The sequence below is a fragment of the Dama dama genome, chromosome 18, assembly GCF_033118175.1.
Source record: "Dama dama isolate Ldn47 chromosome 18, ASM3311817v1, whole genome shotgun sequence".
Lineage (NCBI taxonomy): Eukaryota > Metazoa > Chordata > Mammalia > Artiodactyla > Cervidae > Dama > Dama dama.
Window position 1 is genome coordinate 48559597 of NC_083698.1, and position 22154 is coordinate 48581750.

General features: G+C 36.8%; 1 protein-coding gene across 3 annotated transcripts in view; it reads right to left on the bottom strand.

Moving 5' to 3' along the window:
- Positions 1-22154, bottom strand: part of CFTR (CF transmembrane conductance regulator) — a 192406-nt gene that overhangs the window by 95931 nt on the left and 74321 nt on the right. The window lies entirely within an intron of this gene.

Sequence of the window (22154 nt, forward strand, 5' to 3'; positions counted from 1 at the left end):
GAAAAATACAAAAAGTAAAGTATATGCAAATTTGATATGTAAAGATGTGCCATCCACTGATCATTACACAAACCCAGGGCTATTAACGTGCTAATGTGCACTTCCTTCCAATCTAAATCCACCCTTTTAACAGGAAATCTCCAAAGATGAATAAACCTCCTAATAAGGAAACAAAAAGAATATCATTTACATCTCCCTGCAGTATCTAAGCATACTCAGTGGGTGACCATGAGTACAAGGCACCTCCTTTCCACACTTCTCTCACCTACTCACCCCCCAAACAACAGAGCTCTCTTCTTCATCCATCCTCCCACCTCATCCTTATGTCCTCTTCCCATCTACTCTGCCTCTCCTGTCACTTCCCTGCCACATGTGTCCTTTCTTCAGTTCACGAGATTTTCTGTGGCAACAACCATGCTAGACATTCTAAAAGATTAGAATTTATAAGAAATCATCTTCAAATTGCCATCATTGTAAGCGTAACTCAGAAGATAAGCCATAATGCTGGAGAAAGCTGGAAAACATCCTAAAGGATCAATTAACCACTTTAAGATAAAACAAGACACAATTAATTGGCAAAATAATTCTTCTGAATATAGAAGTATTATAAAGTAGGCAGAAAATGCTAGAAGGCTTTCTGGAATAGATGAGGTTTGCCCTGAGACTTGAGAATGAGGAGTCAGGTGAATAGTATTCAGGTGCTCAGTGGTAAAGAATCCGCTTGCCAATACAAGAGACACAAGTTCGATCCCGGATTGGGAAGATCCCCTGGAGAAGAAAATGGCAAGCCACTTCAGTATTCTTGCCTGGGAAATCACATGGACAGAGAAGCCTGGCAGGCTACAGTCCAGGGTTGCAAAAGAGTTGGACATGACTTAGCAACTAAGCAACAATTCCGTCTTTAGTTCAAAACAAGGTCTTTGCCTTTTCTTTTCTCATCCCCATATATATTCTCTTTTCTTTTGTTACCATCTTCTTCTCTCTTAAAAATACTCTTCAAGTCTTCGTTTTTCTTTCACAACCCAGAAGTAGTTCATCTGTTCTCCTTGATCTGACACTAACATTATCTATATTTAAACTGCCAAAATGGTTATTTTTATTGTTTCTGTTATCTACCACATGAAAGTTAAATAGAACTTCATATACAAAACTGTCAATTTATAGCTGATAAATTATTAAGTAATCATTTATATTATGAACTAGCTGGCAGCTCCTGTAGGCTGAAACCAAGCCAGCCACTGCCTCCAAGGAACTGCTGTTGTCAATACTCTTGACCTAAGAGGACCAAATATGATTGTTTTTTAAATGTGGTTAAAAAAAAAAAACCCTGCCACGTAAGAGAAGATACAGCTGGACCCAGGGTAGCTGGCTACTCAGGCACTGGAGTAGACCACTGAGACCCATATAGCACTGCAGTGAGGAGGACCTTCCATAGTTATAAGACCCAGGAAAACAAGTGCTTCAGTTCTTTCTACTGGACCGAATTTTTTTGGTTCAACTTATGAACCAGACGACATACCTATGATTCCATCCAAATAACAAGGATTGCAGCTAAATTCCACACCCCTGTTTTAAGTCTCAGTCCTGCTGAAGGAGCACACCCAGGAGCACCTCAACCTTGAAGCCTGAACTGAGCTGTTCTACACAGCACATCCTCTGCCCTCGATCTAGAGCACTTGGTAAAACAGCTCACAGGTGTATTTCTTCTCTACTGTACCATCTTTCCCTTACCCATATTCCATTCCCTTTTAGAAAATTAAATCTTTCAGAGAAAAAAAAGAATACATTTTCGTATATGAATAAATTGAGTGTAGGCTTTTGTAAAGGAGGCATATTTTCTAACACAATCTGAAAAAGCCAGAGGTTACCGGAATTATTGGAGCTATTTTTTTTTCAAATTTGAATTCAATACAGTTTTAGTTAAATCAGATAAAACTTCTAATTTTTAAAATTTAGAAATATCAGTAGCTATCTTGATGGTATGATTATAACACAGTTATAGACTTGGAGGGTGCAGAATCCTAGCCCAGTGCAACAATTGAACAAAGATTTGTGGAATGAAGAAAGAAAAGAGGAGAGAATGGAGAAAAGGAAGGTAAGCAAATATCAAGCTACAAAGAAAGAGGTATATATAAGATAAAGAAAATGAAGAAAGGTGTAAGCCTAGAGAAAGAAAGAAAATGGGGAAGAGAATAATTGTCAGAAGAAACAGATATCAACAGGAAAAAGCAGGAAGATAGTTGCAGCATAAAGAGACAAGAAAAATGAATGGGAATATAGGAAATGATAGAAGACAAGGAACCATAGTTGACACTTTAGCAAATATCCCTGGTGAATTTGAATGTCCAAAGAATACAAACGCAATTTATTACAATAATTTTCTTAAGACAATATATAAGAGATTGTTTCAGCCAAATATCTCTCACAGGAGCCTGTAATACTCATCCTTTCAACAAGCCAAGGAAATAGGAGGGAGAAGGAAACTAAAAAAGTCTCTTCCTTCTTTCCTACATGAACAGGCCAAAACATAACACTAGAGAAAGAAATCAGAAGATCCTCAAGTGAGCTCAAGCTTTACACACTCAGATTGAATGAAATATCATTAAATTCCTCAAAAAAAGACCAGGAATAGCATTTCCTTTGAGTACCACTCCTCAAATCCTGACTTGGAGCTGGTCCAGGGAAAGAAGAAAATGCATTAAGAAAATGAAGCTTCAAGGAAGGAACTGCTTAAATGGTTTCTCAGTACCACATTAATCTATTTCAATTATAATACAAGCTACTGTTTCCTTTTTATTTTCAGAACAGTATCAGATTTTAAGCTCCTATGACAATGAACTCTACCCTATGCCTGGGATGCTCAGCACTCAGTCAGTAAGCCACACCTGCATCCCTGGGATGCCCAGGCCTGCCTGGAATGGTGCCTGGTGAGTCAGTCACCTTCTCTGGCCTGGCTTAGACAGAATGTGATTTCTCAGTGTGAAGCTTCCACTCATACTTGGGAGAATTTCCAGGTTGGGTGCTTTCTTGGAAAATGCCATGAAGAATTGAATCTAAGCATCCTTGCCCCCAGGTCACTGGTGAGCTGAAATCTGAATGATGTTTGTGGTGCCCATTTAGAAAGCAGTTGGGATGTCATGTAAACCATGCTAGAGGTGACTGTTCAATAAGGAACAAAGCTGGAATACTCAACTGGATGGCATGGGACCCAGGATTTGAACCCTGGTCTATAAGCTATTGTGAAATCTCAGTTACTTAACAGCTTTGTAATTTAATTCCCCTAACCATAACCTGGGTGCAATTATAGTCCATCTTTTATAAAGGTGCTCAGTATGAGAAATAGAAATATGGAATGTACAAAGGAATTCAATAAATATAAATAAAGGAGATGAAATGTGCCAATCTGAGTGGAGTATTTTTAATTCTAAAATAAAGCTTAAAACAAAATAGAAAATATGAATGGCAACACTGACTACAGAACACAGTGGCCTATTTTCCAGTTGTTTCCATTAATAACTAGATAAGTAGCTTTGGGCAAGTCTCTTCTGGGCTTCAGTTCTCCATCTATAAAAGGGAATAATAGTATCTTCCCTTAACAGGTTCAAAAATTTGAAGTAATTTAATATAAAGCGCGTGGTCCACAAATCATACTCAAACACTGGTGATGTACAGTTTTAGAATGAGATGTTTACCAATGATTTGTATACATCATTCATTTCCATTTGACCTTGAATAAAATGTTCACCTGATGTAATACTATGCCCCACTCTCCTACTAAAGGAAAAGCAAATTCTAATTAGTCTGAAAATATAGCCTTTATTCATATTATCATAAAAATGTACAAGGGATAATGTAGGGGGAAAGAACTGGACTGAGAATTGGAAGTCCTATGTTCAAGTCCTAATTTTGTAAGTCTTCACCAAGTGTACTTCTGTTGAGGTTGCTATGTACACGGTCACATATTTTGAAACTTAAAGTTCAAGGTTCTTAAGAGTGACACCATATTCTTAAGAGTGACACCAGATTAGATCTAGATACTTTCCAAATGCTTCCACTTTGAAGATGGCTATTTAATTTTATTTAACATTTTGCTGTTGTTGTTTAGTCGCTAAGTTATGTCTGATTCTCTCATGACCCTATGGACTATATAGTCTGCCAGGCTCTTCTGTCCATGGGATCTCTCCAGCAAGAATACCGGAGCGGGTTGCCATTTCCTTCTCCAGGGGATCTATCTATGCTATATTGTGCTACGACAGTTTTATTCATCTTATTATCTTCTCAATATAAAATAATCAAAGGGAGCCTGCTACTGCTAAGTCACAAGTAACTGAGATTTCACAATAGCTTATAGACCGGGGTTCAAATCCTGGGTCCCATGCCATCCAGTTGAGTATTCCAGCTTTGTTCCTTATTGAACAGCCTGCTACTGCTAAGTCCGACTCTGTGCGACCCCATAGACATCAGCCCACCAGGCTCCCCCATCCCTGGGATTCTCCAGGCAAGAATACTGGAGTGGGTTGCCATTTCCTTCTCCAATGCATGAAAGTGAAAAATGAAAGTGAAGTTGCTCAGTCGTGTCTGACTCTTAGCGACCCCATGGACTGCAGCCCACCAGGCTCCTCCATCCATGGGATTTTCCAGGCAAGAGTACTGGAGTGGAGTGCCATTGCCTTCTCCGCAAATGGAGTGTAGGGAAGGTCAATTCTTTACCTTCTCTTTTCCAAGAAACGTTTTCACACTTTTAGGATGATTCTGTACTATTTGATTTGAAATTTCCACTATAATATGTTTTAGCAGTACAAATAAACAAGAAGACTATTTTCAAGTACCCACATTTTTCTGCTAATTAACTAAGATACTACTGAATGAAGAACACCTAGTTAGACAAATAAATACTTTAGCAATCAACAGTACAGTAACCTTCTTCATGAGTCAACATCAGAATTCTATAATAAGAAAATAGATGGACACAAGCTGCTTTCAAGGAAGCTCTGTGCGCAAATTCATTTGTCCAGATTTTTTTTGCAGTCTGGACTAGACTGGACTGGAAGTGTAAGGTTTTGTATTTCAAATTATATAGGTCTATCACATGTTCTATGACCTTCCCTGGCATTTGATAAAAAAAAAAAAAAAAAAAAAAACCCAGATAAAACCATTGTACATAAATCAATGAGATTTTGTGATTTTAATTCTATAAGACATATTCTCATGAGTAGGACAGCTTGGCCAAAGGTATGTCTTCTTTTTTTTTAAGAGATGCTATTTCCAGAATCGTTTACAAAACAACATTTAAAAGTTATACTTCCAAAGTTACAGTTCCCCCAGCAAGATCTGAGAGTACCCTTTTCCTCAAATCATCACCTACAATAGCTATTATGTTTATACAAGGTATGAGATAAGAATCTAGTCTTATTTTCTTTTACTGGCATAGTAAACATGATTTATTAAATAAATGATGTTTTCAATTAACTTATATATCATCTATCATCATCTCACATTTCCAAAGATCTACTTCAGGACTGTTCGGTTTCTTCTATTTCTACAATAATATTCTGCTGAGGTTTTGGTGTTTAGGTTTTTTAATGGCTTTAAGTAAGATTTAATACTTGACAAAGCACAATCCTTCTTCATAAACGGTGGTCTCGTTTTGCTCAGTCTCCTATATAACAATATTAACAATAATAATAATATAAGTAACAATGCTAACAACAGCTGATATATATTGAGTGTCTACTAGGTATCAGGTACTATTTTAAGTCCTTTAAGAGTATTAACTTTTTAGATGCTCATCACAATCCTATCCCCCTTATAAACATGAAAAAATTCAAAAGTTAGAGAAGGTAAATGTCATTCCAAAGATAATACAGCTAAAAAAACAATAGAGTCAGGATTCAAACTAAGGCAATTTGTCTACAAAGCGTGGACTCTTAACTCCTTTTGGTATTTCCTCCCACATGAAATATAGTTTAGTAAAATTCTGAAAACAATCTTATTCAGATGTATTTGCAATTTCATTAAAGATAAACATAAGTTTGAGTGCAATTTGCACCTTAGGATGCTGCTGGTGCTACTCAGCCGCTTCAGTCGTGTCTGACTCTGTGTGACCTGTGGACCGGAGCCCACCAGGCTCCTCTGTCCGCGGGAGTCTCCAGGCAAGAACAGTGGCGTGGGCTGCCATGCACTCACTCCTCCAGGGATCTTCCCAACCCAGGGATCAAACCCACAGCTCTTCTGTCTCCTGCACTGTGTTGGGCAGGGGGGTAGGGAGGCGGTTCCTCACCACTACCGCCACCTGGGAAAACCCTCTTAGGATGCTAACTCTTAATGATCTTTCCATTAATTCAGTTCTTGTTTTAGATCTTTCAATAAGATTTTCTGATCTTCTATATACATGTTCTTTACATTTCCTATTAGATCTATCCTTAAATATTTTATCATTTTCTACTAGTGTGAATTGAAGAGCTTTTATTTCCATTTCTAGATTGTTGTTGCTAATATAGAGAAGAGCTAATTATTTTTGTATGCTTATTTACTATTCAGCCATCTTATCATATTCCTTTATTAATTCTGGCAGAGTTTTGTTCTCTGCTTTTGCTAGAATCTCTTGGGGGTTTTTTAGGTGAACATTTTTTTTTCCAGAAACATGTAATGTTCTTTTTTTAAGACAAACAGAATTAAATTTTACCATTTAAAATAATGCTTACTTTGGAATGTTTGGTTTAAAAAAAAGTTGTGAAGTTTTTTAAAATGAAGTTTTCTTCTACTATTTTTACTTTGAATTTTTATTACAAATCACTGCTAAAGTTATGTTAGATTCTTTTAGCATCCACCGACCTTGTTACATGGTTTTCTTCATTGTCAATATACAAATTATTAATATATCATATTCATAGATTGTTTTATATTGAAGCACTCACATTTCTATTCATGAATCTTGCTTGATCATCTTTCTCATACCATGCTGATCCTATTTATTAATACTTTATTTAATAGTATTTTATTTAAATATCCATATTCCTAAGTATGATTAGCTACAGTTTTCTTTTTTATATAACTTTCCAGATTTTGATACAAATAAGCTTCTGGCTTTAGAAAATGAAGAGTTTTTCATTTTTGTCAATAATTTGGTATAGTTTAAATAATATAGGAAGTTATGCTGTTAAAGGCGAAATATAATCCAGCTATGCAATTATCTGCCAATAGTGTCTTCTTAAGTAATACACATTGAACTATCTTTACAGTGATAATCCCTCTATTCAAGGTTTTTGTTTCTTTCTTCAATTTTGATCATTTGTATTTTCTTAGTAAATCATCCAGTTCCTCTAAGTTTTAAATCTGTTTCAACAGAATTGCACTAACTTTTAATAATAATTTTAATCCTGCTCATATTTTTGCTTAAGCTTCTTTGTTATTCCTAATATTGTAAGTCTTTTCTTTACTACAGATAAGGATAGATTCAACAATTTTATTGGTCTTTTCAAAGAACTGGCTTTAGGAATTATATTAAGTCTTTCATTTCTCTGTTGGTTTTCTCCTTCATTAAATTAAATTTTGATCATCACTTACTCTCTTTTAACTTTTTATTTAGTTCCTTCTTTAAAATTCTCAAGAAAAATATAAATTTTGTGCATTTTTAACCTTGTTTCTTAATAATAAAGGTATTTAGAGCTAAAAATCTTCTACTGAGTGCAGTCATGTTCTACAGATTGTTATATGAAGCATTCTAGGTTTCAAATAATTTATAGTCAGTCAGGAGATTTTACCTTTCCAAGTATTTGTTTTCAACTTACCTGGCTTAATTATATCTAAATAAATGCAATTTTTACCAAGCATAACTAACATGTTTTGCCATTCTCATTAGAACCTATGACTTAAAAAGAAGCTAAGCAACTATTAAAAAAAAAAAGAAAAGAAAAAAGTTTGAATGGAAGAAGAGTAATATTAGAAAGTCTTACATGTATTTCCTAAAATTTTAATGGATTTTTACAGATCTTCAATAGCAAAACTTAAAAAATTGGGGCTTGGGCTAAATTTAGCTTAAGAGGAGAGATCTTCAAAAATATTTTAAAAAGATCTAATCTGATATGAAATGTAAAGGTGTTGTTTGTTGTTTTAGGAAACTGAAGTTGTTTTAAATATTATATAAGACTTTATCCTCTAGCACTACTTTCCTCAATAATATTTTACTGGTATATAAAATATTTTCATTTGTTAGTATATCTAACCAGAAGTTATTAAAACTGCTATCCAAAATATTCATTATAGTGATTGGAGTATAGACACACAGATACATTCGAATATACATACATATATAGACACAAATAGATTGCAGTTTTACACATCTGTATTTATGTGCATATACATGTACATATATGTGCATATAATACATGAGCCTGTGTATGTATGGTATGCATACAAATATGCAGGTGTTTATTCAGCTTGATCTCTATTATCCACTATTATGGTGCTAAGAAGAGAGAAGTCTGCAATAAGTAAAAGAGGATGATTATTTTCTTTATGAATTAGATTACTACTTCTCTTAACAAAAAAAAATTAAAAATATGTGAAAGATAATGGAGTTCTAAACAAACAAGTTGTCTCACTTTCCAAAGGTTTATCCTCTTCAATCCTGTTAATATAACATAATGAGAGCTGACTGAGAAGGCTCATTGTATCCCATGACCCTAAAATATAGAAAAGTCAAATTTTTTCTCACTTGATAGAGGACACCTTGACCAAAGAACATGTGATCCACAGTACTCTAAACAATTCAAGTTCATTCAATCCAACTGATCATGTCACACCCCTGTTTAAAGCATCACAAAACAAACAAACAAATAAACTGAATCCTTGTGAGCTCCAGAATATAATCCAAACTTCAAAAGATGGCATACAAAACTTTTCCCAGCTCACTTCTTCATCCTCACCTCCCAACACTCTTCCAAATACATCTTGACCCCTAGCCACACTGAAGTTTTATTGTGCTCCAAATTTACCATATCTTTCACCATCTGCACCTGCTGGTCCCTCTATCTAGATGACTTTCCTCTACTTCTTAATCTGGCAAATTCCTTTAAGGTCAATAAAAATTTAATATCCTCCATAAAGTCTTCCATTACTTTAAAAGGCATGTTCCTATGTGTTTTAAGAGCTGTTTATGTTCCTATGTAAGAGCTTTCATCTCTTTTCTTATTGTCTGTTTACATTATCTTTATCCTCAAAGACTTCGAGCTTCTCAAGGACAAAGACAGAGTTATAATTTGCTCTATGCTTTGGGAGCCAGGACAGGTTTAAGATATTATAGGCATATGTTCCAAACAGTGAATAAAGTATTTTAGGCAACTTAGAGATGGTTAAGGTTAATCCTCTGCCTTCAGGAGCTTACAATACACAGCCTACCAGGGACAACTTAATGAAAGACCTGGATTTTGAGTTAAGATGTGGCTTCATGCCTGAGAACTTCGTGTCTTCCTCATCCAACTTTACCAAGTCTGCCCCCAACTTATCTCTCTGGCCAGGTTGACAAACTGTAGTAAGACACCAGAGCACACTCATTAACCCTAAACCCTGAACACTCATTAGAAGGACTGCTGCTGAAGCTCCAACACTTTGGCCACCTGATGTAAAAAGTTAACTTAATGGAAAAGACCCTGATGCTGGGACAGACTGAAGACAAAGGGTGAAGGGGACGACAGAGGATGAGATGGTTCGATAGCATCACCAACTCAATGAACACGAACTTGAGCAAACTCCAGGAGATGGTGCAGGACACAAGAACCTGGCGTGCTACAGTCCCCGTGGTTGCAAACATTCAGACACGACTTAGCAACTGAACAGTGACAATAAATACTGTCATTTCAAAAGTAGATTGTGATGTGAGGTTAAACAGATAGATGAATGGAACAGAACAAAAAATTCACAAACATGTAGATCAGAACCTAGCATAAAAGTGTTAGAATGAAATCCATGGCTGATTCATATCAATGTATGACAAAATCCACTGAAATGTTGCGAAGTAATTAGCCTCCAACTAATAAAAAAATTAAAAAAAAAAAAAAAGTGTTAGAATGACAATCTATGGGGAAAGGAGAAACTGCTCAAAATATGATCTTGGGACAAATCCCTAAGGAAGATAAAATTAGACCCCTAGCTCACACCAAATACAAAAATTAATCCCAGCGGTTTTTAGTCCTAGATGTAAAAATTGAAACTAAAAATACTGAGAATATATAAAAATATATATTTTTATTATTTGTGTGAGAATGTCTTAAAGAAAAGGTAAAGAACAAGCCATAAAGAAATACACAGATACAATTTGTTATATGAAAATCAAAAGACTATTTAACAAAAGATCTTAGAGCAAAATATACATTGCATCACCTCCCATCCATAAAGGATAGTAATGCAAGATATTTAACTTAGTCCAGTCCTTCCAAGTTGTAGATACCAAGAAAGTATTAAACATGAAATTATCTTATTATGGGAAATACTTGTATAAAAGAAATAGGAAGGGAGGCAAGGAAGGCTGGGAGAGCTGTCAGACCTCGATGCAGTTTCAACCCCTGAGTGAAGGAGAGGATAGAAGCTTGAATGGAAAGATATTAGAACACTGTACAATCTAAGCAAGGTTTGACAGAGCCATCTAGAAGTCTCTGAGACAAAATCCATTAATAAATAAGTCCCATGTCTTTCAGACACAAGATCTGCTTCAGTATCCATGCCATACTTGATCAATCATGGAAAGCAAGCTATGGAAAGAGTAGTCTCAAAACAAACTCTGAAAATGAATGATTTCAACTCACAGTGATGGACCCTCATTCAATTGCATTCCCTACAACAGTGGTGCATAAAGCACATCTCTCAGCTACTACAAACTTAGCAAAACAATTGACAGGGGATATGCAGTCAAGCAGCTAACAAATATAACATCACAAGCAGTCAGGGAATTGCAAATTAGTACAGTAAAGAAATAGGGGAACTCCTCTGGTGGCACAGTGGGTAAGAATCTGCCTGTCAATGCAGGGAATACAGGTCTAATCCCTGGTCCAGGAAGATTCCATATACCACGGAGCAACTAAAGCTCATGCGCCACAAATGCTGAGCCCATGCATCACAGCTACTGAAGCCTGAATGCTTTAAGGCCTGCAAGTCACAACCAATGAGCCCCGGAAAGCAACTACTGACGCCACGCGCCCTGGAGTCAGCAACCTGCAGCTACTGAGCCCACGCACCACAACTACTGAAGCCCATGTGCCTGGAGCCTGTGCTCTGCAATAAAAGAAGCCACTGCAATGAGAAGCCACCTACCCCAACTAGAAGGTCGCGTCCAATCTCCACAACTAGAGGAAGGCTACATGCAGCAACGAAGACCCAGTACAGTCAAAAGTACACAAAAGTAAAAAAAAAAGAAATACGACTTTTTACAACTTAGAATGGTAAAACTTCAAGTCTGTTAGTAAGAAGCGTTTTCAAAGATTGAGGAAATAGGAACACTCATAAATGGCTAGTGGTAGGGTAAATCAGAACAGCTGCTTTAAAGTGCAATTTGGCAGTATCTAGTGATATTGGAAAGCAGAGACATTACCTTGCCAACAAAGGTCCGTCTAGTCAAAGCTATGGTTTTTCCAGTAGTCATGTATGGATGTGAGAGTTGGACTATAAAGAAAGCTGAGTGCTGAAGAATTGATGCTTTTGAACTTTGGTGTTGGAGAAGACTCTTGAGAGTCCCTTGGACTGAAAGGAGATCCAACCAGTCCATCCTAAAGGAAATCAGTCCTGAATATTCATTGGAAAGACTGATGCTGAAGCTGAAACTCCAATACTTTGGCCACCTGATGCAAAGAACTGACTCATTGGAGAAGACCCTGATGCTGGGAAAGATTGAAGGCAGGAGAAAGGAATGAGAGGATGAGATGGTTGGATGGCATCACCGACTCGATGGACATGAGTTTGAGTAAGCTCCAGGAGTTGGTAATGGACAGAAAAGCCTGGAGTGCTGCAATCCATGAGGTCACAAAGAGTCAGACAGGACTGAGTGACTGAACTGGCTGAGTAAAATATTAGAACCACCTAAATGTATGTCAATGACAGGGTGAATAAATAAAATGTTACACATAAGCACCATATAGCAAATGAAAAGAATGAAATTGAATTTCTACATCAAAGTAGTATAGCTAGACCCCAAAATGGTCATAGGAGCAAAGAAAGCAAGCTGAAGAATGATGTGTACAAATTATACCATTTATACAAATTTTGAAGCCACATAAAACTATTAAGTGTTGTCTATAGATAAATATATATATTGTAAACTCATTTAAATGGATTGGAAAAGTATATATCACATTTGTAATAATGACTGCTCGAAGTTTGGGATTTATGAAGAATGATGTTGAGGATTTAGTGAAATGTTCTTAAAATTCATCCAGAGTGCTAACAATAAAGAAAACAAGGATATTGTCAAATGGATGTTTCCAAATCTAGAACAGATGCTAGTGATACAGATTACATCGTAAAACACGAAACTAAAGATTCCTGCACCTGTAAAAGATTTGATGTTCTGAGCGAATACATTTGACCTTCTTTTCTGGAATGAAATCATTTTTGAAGAAAAATGCATCAATGTGGACAATTTAACAAGTATCTCAAAGATTATAATTAATAGAAAGCTGTTCAGATTGAAGTGAAACAAAACAGGGGTAGACTGAAGAGAATTGTGAATAAGCCTAGTATTTTAAGATCAAATACATTAATAACATCAATATCCTGCTAATGTGAGTACTTATTCTGATTACTTTATTGTTCATTTGTAGAGTTCTTTATTAGTATTTAGCTTCTATTTGATTTAACATAAAACACTTTGTTTTGAATACACTGTTAAACATTTATCTTTGCTGATTACTAAAGGCACTCCAATCTGGTGCTATATTTATCTTAAGGGTGTTGGTTTTCAGCCTTAGTGCTATCATGAGTTTAAAAAGCAGTACAGAGCATGAGCTGCTCAGAGAAGCTTTGTACCCAGAGACAAATGATTTCTCTTTACCTGCACTGCAACTTCTCTGGAGTTCTCTTGGAGTTACCCATAAAAACTGTTAGAGGAAATCATTGATTGGAATTAAAGTATAGGGCTGGGCTTCCCAGGTAGCTTGAATGGTTAAGAATCTGCCTGCAATGCAGGAGACCTGGGTTCGATCCCTGGGTTGGGACGATCCCTTGAAGAAAGGCATGGCAACCCACTCCAGTATTCTTGCCTGGAGAATCCCATGAACCAGAGGAGCCTGGTGGGCTACAGTCTATGGGGTCGCAAAGAATCAGACACGACTGAGCACATACATACACACACAAGCTAGAGGGGGCATGATTTGATTTCTTATACAAAAATTAACTACTGAGATTTTTTAAACTAAGTCAAAATAAATCAAATATAAATTTTAAAGATTGTGATCCAATTAGTTTTCTTGTTAAAGGAGACCCTGAGAAATATTTCTTTGTAACTGCCCTACACTGCCATTTTAATAAATTTCTCAGCAGTTTACCTAAAAATAAAATCAAATATCTGGATCGTTGGTTTTCAAAGTTATTTATTTTGACCAATTATTTTCAGAATTATTTCAGACCAATTATTTCAGAATCACCTAGGGAGCTTGTAAAAACTGCTGCACCTATTCTTACTCAGAAGAAATAGACCAGAGTGCTGGAATCTGCATTTAAACCTGTGATTTTTATGCCTGCTTGAACCTGTTCTCTTGGCTAACTTCCTTTACAGCATGTTGGTCAGAAAAGCAAATGTCAACTTCAAAGGATTCTGTGCACATAATATATTAAGTCTGTTTGAGATTGTAAAGCACTCGAAAATACTTCGATAAAGAGTACCAGAGAGGGTCAAAGTAATATTATAATAAAAGTCCAATAAAGATTAACTTATTTTATTATTTAGAAGTACATAACATGCCCCATGTTATGGACATACTTTTTACACAAATGTGTACCACTTTATTTTTTTAAATGCACCTAAATTTCATTACCTGATATTATTCAACTGAGCCAGACAAATCAGAAGCTATTAAAAGAGGAACTGCTAATACAAAGCTCATTAACTCTGTTTTGAACATATCAAAGAAACAGTATAGGGTATTATATTGAGAGAGAAAGAACTTTAAAAAAAAGGGTGGAGTGTTACATTAACTGGCCCTGTGTAATTATGCAATATTTGCTGAGTACATTCGAGCTTCCTGTGACTTTGTAGATAGGAAAATACCATAAACCTTGTTTTATACCTGTATTATCACTCTTCAGAACAACCTTGACAATACAGCTGCTTGTGGTAAGGGAGGATGGTAAAAAGATTGGGTTGAGGGAACATGACCTGTAGAAGTAATGCTATTCAATAAGGAATGTTTGTAACCATCAATCATTAGACAGTTAATGCCATTGTTATTAATGTTCAATAATTTTTAAGCACTTATATTGTGTTTTATGTACAAGGACACTAGGCAAGGGGGAGGAAGGAGAAAAGAAGTGTTGGAGGGACAGAGGAGAGGAGAGGGGAAGGGAAAAGAGAGGAAGAAGAGAATTTGAGAAAGCCCAAGAGCACACTGCAAAGAGGAGAAGAATGAACTAACCATTTTTGCACATAGCTGCTGTATAATGTGGATGTAGATCTGCATGATATGTATCGACAGAGGGAAGTTAACTTCTGCAGCAGGAAATACACACGAACAAATTCATAAATTAAAAATTGGAGTTCTGCTCATTAGGAATGATAGCCTGTTGGCCTAAGTCAAACTTGATTACAAATAACTGTGCATACAAATATTGGCTAAAGATTAGTCCTTATCAGAAAGCATAGGAAGTGAGAACTTTTTGTCAACTTGAAAAATAAAAGCTCTTCTTTCACTGGGCTTTGGTACTAAGTCATAGCAGAAAACTGAAATAAACTGAAATTCCAATATATTTGTTATTGGACCCAACATAAGTACAAAAAGCACTATTATAATAGATGTTACGGTCTTTGTCACCAACATTAAACTATTGTTTAATACTCAGATATATATATATAAATACATACATGGTTTTATATATGAACTTGAAAGTATATACATAATTCTGTTAATATCTCTATGCCTTTTGATGTTTATTTCTGTATGTGTGTAGGTCTATATCTGTATTCGAAAACTAATAATGTAAGCATTTTTAAAGGAAGAGCTTTGAAATGCAGGTCTTTAAGGTATTTGGGGTTAAGTGTTTCCAAGAAAGTAAAGTTAGAAAAGATACTTGAGACAAATAATTTTATTTATTGTATTCTAGCTCTACATTAGACTCATTTAACTATGGATTTCTGAACTCCAGATTTCAGATTCTCTGGAATGACCCTTAACAACCTAGTTTTGAAAAGCTCTCTACATGATTTTGATTCAATTGGTCTAAGAATTGGCATTTAAGAATCTACTCATTCCTTAACTATCTCTTCTAGGTCTACCCACCCAAGATGCTGGGACAAATCCAATCTGTGAAAAGCACTCCTTTCTTAGAACTTCACTGGCACATGACTATGCTGCCTTGCAGTTGATCTTGTTCTGGAGTTCCTCCCAGGTCTCCCAGGTCTCTAGAAACTAGGACTCCTCAGGAGCTGAGCTTGCATACTCCCTCACCCATCACCTCTGAAGAAATCCTATGAAAATCCCTATTCTTTCTAGAGGTGACTTTGTAGAACCAGCTGTTCAACTCGCCCTGAGCAGGCTTCCTCCCCCAAGCTGACTCCCTGCCTACTTGGCCACCTACCATATTTTAAATTTGAAGTCATGAGGTATGAAAAAAAGATTCTGCCCCAAGGCAAGAAGAAAAAAGTTTACTTGGGAGAAGACAAAAAAAATTTTCCTGACCTTTAAATTTCAAGTGTGTTTTTTATGTTCTTTCTCAAACCTTTATCAAGTGTAGTAGAAAAGCTTTTGTATACACATATATAAAAAGTATGTATAATATATATTTTAGAAAACTTAATGAATTTTTGCCTAACTAAAAAACTTATGACATTTTGATTCCACTTGCTTGACTTAATACGAATAGAAGGCTAGATTCTATTTAGAAATCTAGAATTTAGAATGCTAGATTTCTACTTAAAAAAGAAGATATGCATCAGGCAACAAAGGTTTACTGTATAGCACAGTGAACTATAGTCAATATTTTATAATAATCTACAATGGAAAATAATCTCAAAAATAGTATATGTGTATATGTATAACTGAATCACCTTGCTGTGCCCTTGAAACATTGTAAGTCAACTATACTTCAATAATACATATATGTATGTATATTAAGAAAAAAATAAAAAATACATTTCAAGTGTGTTAGTATAGGTGATTTTCCCAAGATCCAGGAGTACAGATTTTAGGAGTGTGGTAGCTTGATATGTCATTTATAGGAAAATAAGTCATAACCTCCTCTTTCACAAAGGCAGCCTTACAATCCCAATGGTTTAATAATACTGTTACAATCATAGTGAGATTAGCCAGTCTAAAGTTCTAACTCAAAATCTGCAGTGTTCAATGCAGAAGGTATTAGCATCTAAGAGTTTCTAATACACAATTCTAATCAAGCATAGCAAAAAAGGTAAGTCAGAAGATCTGGATTCTCTCACTGGTCCCATCAATTATGAGACATATGATCTCCAATAAGTCTCTTAAATTTTCACTTCTTGCACTTTAAAATGTGAATAACAGTATTTCATAAATATCTAATCACAACTCCATTATCTCCCTCCAGTTTGCAAGTTGCACTGGATAAATCTTCCTAAAAGCTGTTTTTATTATGGCACTCCCCCCCGTGAGGGAAAGTCACCATGGAAGATACTGCGGACCCACCTGCTCCCCACCCAGGGTTCCTACCTGTGCTCCCACTAAGCACCACGTTCACCGAATCCTCTGTAGCTGGAGTGTTGTGTGAGAATTGGATTGTCCCAGGTATATGTAACATGAAAGTCAAGTGTGGAGGACTCTGCTTTTCTGCCTTTTTTGGCTATTTGGTTTAATTGCTGGCAAGTAGGGAGATGGAAATCATGATATGACTGTTTTCTCCCAGTTCAGCTCTCACCATATACCCCTTCTTTTCCAGACTCTACCCTGGCTGCACTGCCTAGAGTTCCCCTTAAAATGCACTGTTTTTGCTAGACTCCAGCCCATTTCATCCTATACCCCAGCTACGCCAAACTGACTCTAGGTAAAAAGGTTCAACGTTCTCTGCTGGCTCCAGGTCTTGTACATTCTGTTCTCTTTCTGGGATATTCTCCCTGTTCTTCATTCAGATGATTCCTACTCATCCATCATCTCTCACCTTAGCTGTCACTTCCTTCAGGGAAACCTCATCTACCCATCTAAGACCAGATTAAGTGCTGTTTCCGTATACCACATGAGAAACTTACACTAACCAATATTCTAGAACTTAACAAACTGCACTGACTTTACTTGCTTATCTTCACCAGAATGAAAGACTCTTGAGGACAGGGATTGCGCCTATTCACCAATAATCCCAAGTTTGATGTCCTTTGTTCAATGATTGCACCCACAGATATTTACTACACAAGTGAATATATATGTGTGTGTGTGTGTGTTTTGTGTATGTGTATATACATTTCTCCCCCAAAATACTGTAAGTTAAAAACTCATAACAAACAGGATCCTCATTATACTTGCAGGCAGTATTCAGAGTGCCTAACATATACTGTGTCCACAGCGGAAACTCAATAAATATTTATTGAGATCAAATTTTTAATTTATGAAATTTGAATCATGGATAATTAAGCCTTCTAATTATGAAATTAAAAGATGCTTACTCCTTGGAAGGAAAGTTATGAGCAACCTAGATAGCATATTAAAAAGCAGAGACATAACTTTGCCAGCAAAGGTCCATCTGGTCAAGGCTTTGGTTTTTCCAGTGGTCATGTATGGATGTGAGAGCTGGACTGTGAAGAAAGTTGAGCACCGAAAAATTGCTGCTTTTGAACTGTGGTGTTGGAGAAGACTCTTGAGAGTCCCTTGGACTGCAAGGAGATCCAACCAGTCCATCCTAAAGGAGATCAGTCCTGGGTGTTCATTGGAAGGAATGATGCTGGAGCTGAAACTCCAATACTTTGGCCACCTGATGCAAAGAGCTGACTCACTGGAAAAGACCCTGATGCTGGGAGGGATTGGGGGCAGGAGGAGAAGGGGATGACAGAGGATGAGATGGCTGGATGGCATCACCGACTCGATGGACATGAGTTTGAGTAAACTCCGGGAGTTGGTGATGGACAGGGAGGCCTGGCATGCTGCGATTCATGGGGTCTCAAAGAGTCGGACACGAATGAGCAACTGAACTTAACTGAAGCCTTCTAAATAAAAATTAGGTATTACAGATTTGGTCTCAAATACATTCTTGGTAATACAATTGCCATTGCAAAGGCTATTTTTGTCTAGAGAATACTTACACTCAATTTTTAGAAAAACTAAATTTCCCTTCCTAGAAAGGCCTTTATGCATATTATTATCAAGTTCTGAGTTTATAGTAAAGTCTAAAATTCTCTTAAATATAAGCATAAAATCTTCTCTTGATCTTGTCTAATTAGCCATTGCTACAAAACAGAAAACTCCAAGGGTGTGGGGTCCAGAACACTAATTCTTCAAGAGGATGAAACATCAGGCTTACATATAATGATACAGCATGGCTTTGACCTTTGGAAAACTTAGCTAACTTTTTTGTTTTTTTAATATGAAAGCCTGGCTTAACTTTCTGAATTTCATTATTTATTCATGAGCTAGCTTGATGCCACACAGTTATAATTAAATTTTTATACTACTGTTCTGTGGATTTGCCCACCTCTTTGGAAGAAGGAAAGTCTCAAGGTTATTCTGGTTTTAGAGATGTCAGAACTCTCATTTAAGTTAATAATTAGTTCCAGAATTGCAATCTTAATTCCTAAAAGTTAGTTCGCACTTTTAGAATTTAGCACAGGCTCATCTCGATTGCAAATTCTACAGTAAGCTGTCACTAGGTAACTGGAAAGTGACAATTCAAAGGACCAATGTGCAAAAACACTCAGCACAGCACTACTGACTTGTGCCCTCCCAACGGATGCTCAGTCAGTTCAGTTCAGTCGCTCAGTCGTGTCCGACTCTTTGCGACCCCATGAATCGCAGCACGCCAGGCCTCCCTGTCCATCACCAACTCCCGGAGTTTACTCAAACTCATGCCCATCGAGTCGGTGATGCCATCCAGCCATCTCATCCTCTGTCTTCCCCTTCTCCTCCTGCCCCCAATCCCTCCCAGCATCAGAGTCTTTTCCAATGAGTCAACACTTCGCATGAGGTGGCCAAAATATTGGAGTTTCAGCTTCAGTATCAGTCCTTCCAATGAACACCCAGGACTGATCTCCTTTAGGATGGACTGGTTGGATCTCCTTGCAGTCCAAGGGACTCTCAAGAGTCTTCTCCAACACCACAGTTTAAAAGCATCAGTTCTTCAGTGCTCAGCTTTCTTCACAGTCCAACTCTCACATCCATATATGACCAATGGAAAAACCAAAGCCTTGACCAGATGGACCTTTGTTGGCAAAGTCATGTCTTTGCTTTTTAATATGCTATCTAGGTTGCTCATAACTTTCCTTCCAAGGAGTAAGTGTCTTTTAATTTCATGGCTGCAATCACCATCTGCAGTGATTTTGGAGCCCAAAAAAATAAAGTCTGACACTGCTTCCACTGTCTCCTCATTTATTTCCCATGAGGTGATGGGACCAGATGCCATGATCTTAAGTTTTCTGAATGTTAAGCTTTAAGCCAACTTTTTCACTCTCCTCTTTCACTTTCATCAAGAGGCTTTTCAGTTCCTCTTCACTCTCTTCCATAAGGGTGGTATCATCTGCATATCTGAGGTTATTGATATTTCTCCCAGCAATCTTGAGTCCAGCTTGTGTTTTTCCAGCCCAGCGTTTCTCATGATGTACTCTGCACAGAAGTTTAATAAGCAGGGTGACAATATACAGCCTTGACATACTCCTTTTCCTATTTGGAACCAGTCTGTTGTTACATGTCCAGTTCTAACTGTTGCTTCCTGACCTGCATACAGGTTTCTCAAGAGGCAGGTCAGGTGGTCTGGCATTCCCATCTCTTTCAGAATTTTCCACAGTTTATTGTGATCCACACAGTCGAAGGCTTTGGCATAGTCAATAAAGCAGAAATAGATGTTTTTCTGGAACTCTCTTGCTTTTTTGATGATCCAGTGGATGTTGGCAATTTGATCTCTGGTTCCTCTGCCTTTCCTAAAACCAGCTTGAACATCTGGAAGTTCTTGGTTCACGTATTGCTGAAGCCTGGCTTGGAGAATTTTGAGCATTACTTTACTAGCGTGTGAGAGGAGTGCATTTGTGCAGTAGTTTGAGCATTCTTTGGGATTGCCTTTCTTAGGGATTGGAATGAAAACGGACCTTTTCCAGTCCTGTGGACACTGCTGAGTTTTCCAAATGTGCTGGCATATTGAGTGCAGCACTTTCACAGCATCATCTTTTAGGATTTGAAATAGCTCAACTGGAATTCCATCACCTCCACTAGCTTTGTTCATAGTGATGCTTTCTAAGGCCCACTTCACATTCCAGGATGTCTGGCTCTAGGTGAGTGATCACACTATTGTGATTATCTGGGTCATGAAGATATTTTTTGTACAGTTCTTCTGTGTATTCTTGCCACCTCTTCTTAATATCTTCTGCTTCTGTTAGGTCCATACCATTTCTGTCTTTTATCGAACCCATCTTTGCCTGAAATGTTCCCTTGATATCTAATTTTCTTGAAACTAGTATTTATTTTTTAAGTTCCAGGGTTCAAATGATGTGAAATAACAGTTCAGGAAACACTATGGTGTTCCTGCTTGGTCCTGGTTCCATGGTATTATAAAATAAAGGTATTTGCTTTATATTACAATAAGTAAATGGCAGTGCTTTCAAACTTAATTACCTATCAGGAGAAAATGACAGGTGGTTCAAGGTACAGTCACTTAGTGTGGTTTATTCTAGTTTAGGGAACATAGTTCAGTGTGTTTCAAATATCTGTTTTCAATGTTTATGATATCTTGGCTACTACTGAATGCAAATGTTAATTTGTATGGTACCTTTTTATTTACACATCTCCCAAGTGAACAGTCCTGAATTCTCCTACAATTGTGGATTGACCACCCAAAAGTTAAGCCTCTGTTTAATACAGGTTAGTTTTGGCCAGATCTGAAGATCCAGGGGTCAAATTCAAATTTAATTAGTCTTGTGGTATCTGTAAGATGGAATTTATTTTCCAGAAGAGTTAACTCATTTCTTTGCTTACTTCCCTCCCAAGTTTTTCATATTTCTTGCCAATTTCCCTTCCAAGTTTTTTTTCCTCTTAATAATTTCTTGCCAACTTCCCTCCCATTTTTCTTCTTCTAGTGCCTTAAATATGAAGACTGCGTAGTGGAAGGGAAAACACAAACAGATTCTACATCTTCAACTTACATAGTAAATATTTTTTATTAAAATGTGTATGTGAAGGCTGTCGACAAATATTTACCTAATGAATACAATTTGGGGTTACAAAAGGATTGCAACAACTTTGTGGAAACCAATTATATATACTAAGCCTCTGATCTCTTCTCACACCCCCCCACCCCACCTCCACCATGCACAATTATAAAAGCCAATTACTGCTCCAAACCAGGTACTTTTACATGAGAGCGAGTCACTAAATAAAGACAGTCCAATTATCTGGTATCCAAATGCTGGCCTGCCTAGAATCTGTTGCTGTCAGTGTGGGTAGTATGGTAGGATAAGGTATTGGAGAATTGCAAATGGTTGGTATTCTGGAAATTTTAAAAAGGTAAGAGAATAGTGAGATATCACTCTTTCAGTATGAAATATGACTAAACTCTCCTTAACGGATAAGTAAGTTAATGTGGGACCAATTACATTAATTCCTCTTTTTGAGCTAGCAAAATCTTCAGTGCTGGTTACAAAAGTCACAAATATTTAGGAGGATTTTAAGGGAAGTTTGGGTACAAGGAAAGAAAACAATGGGAGGATAAGTCAATGGACCCCAGGATACACAGTGGTATTTTAAAAGAACTATTAATTTGTCTAGAAATCCTTTTACTATAATTAAGATTTGAAGTAT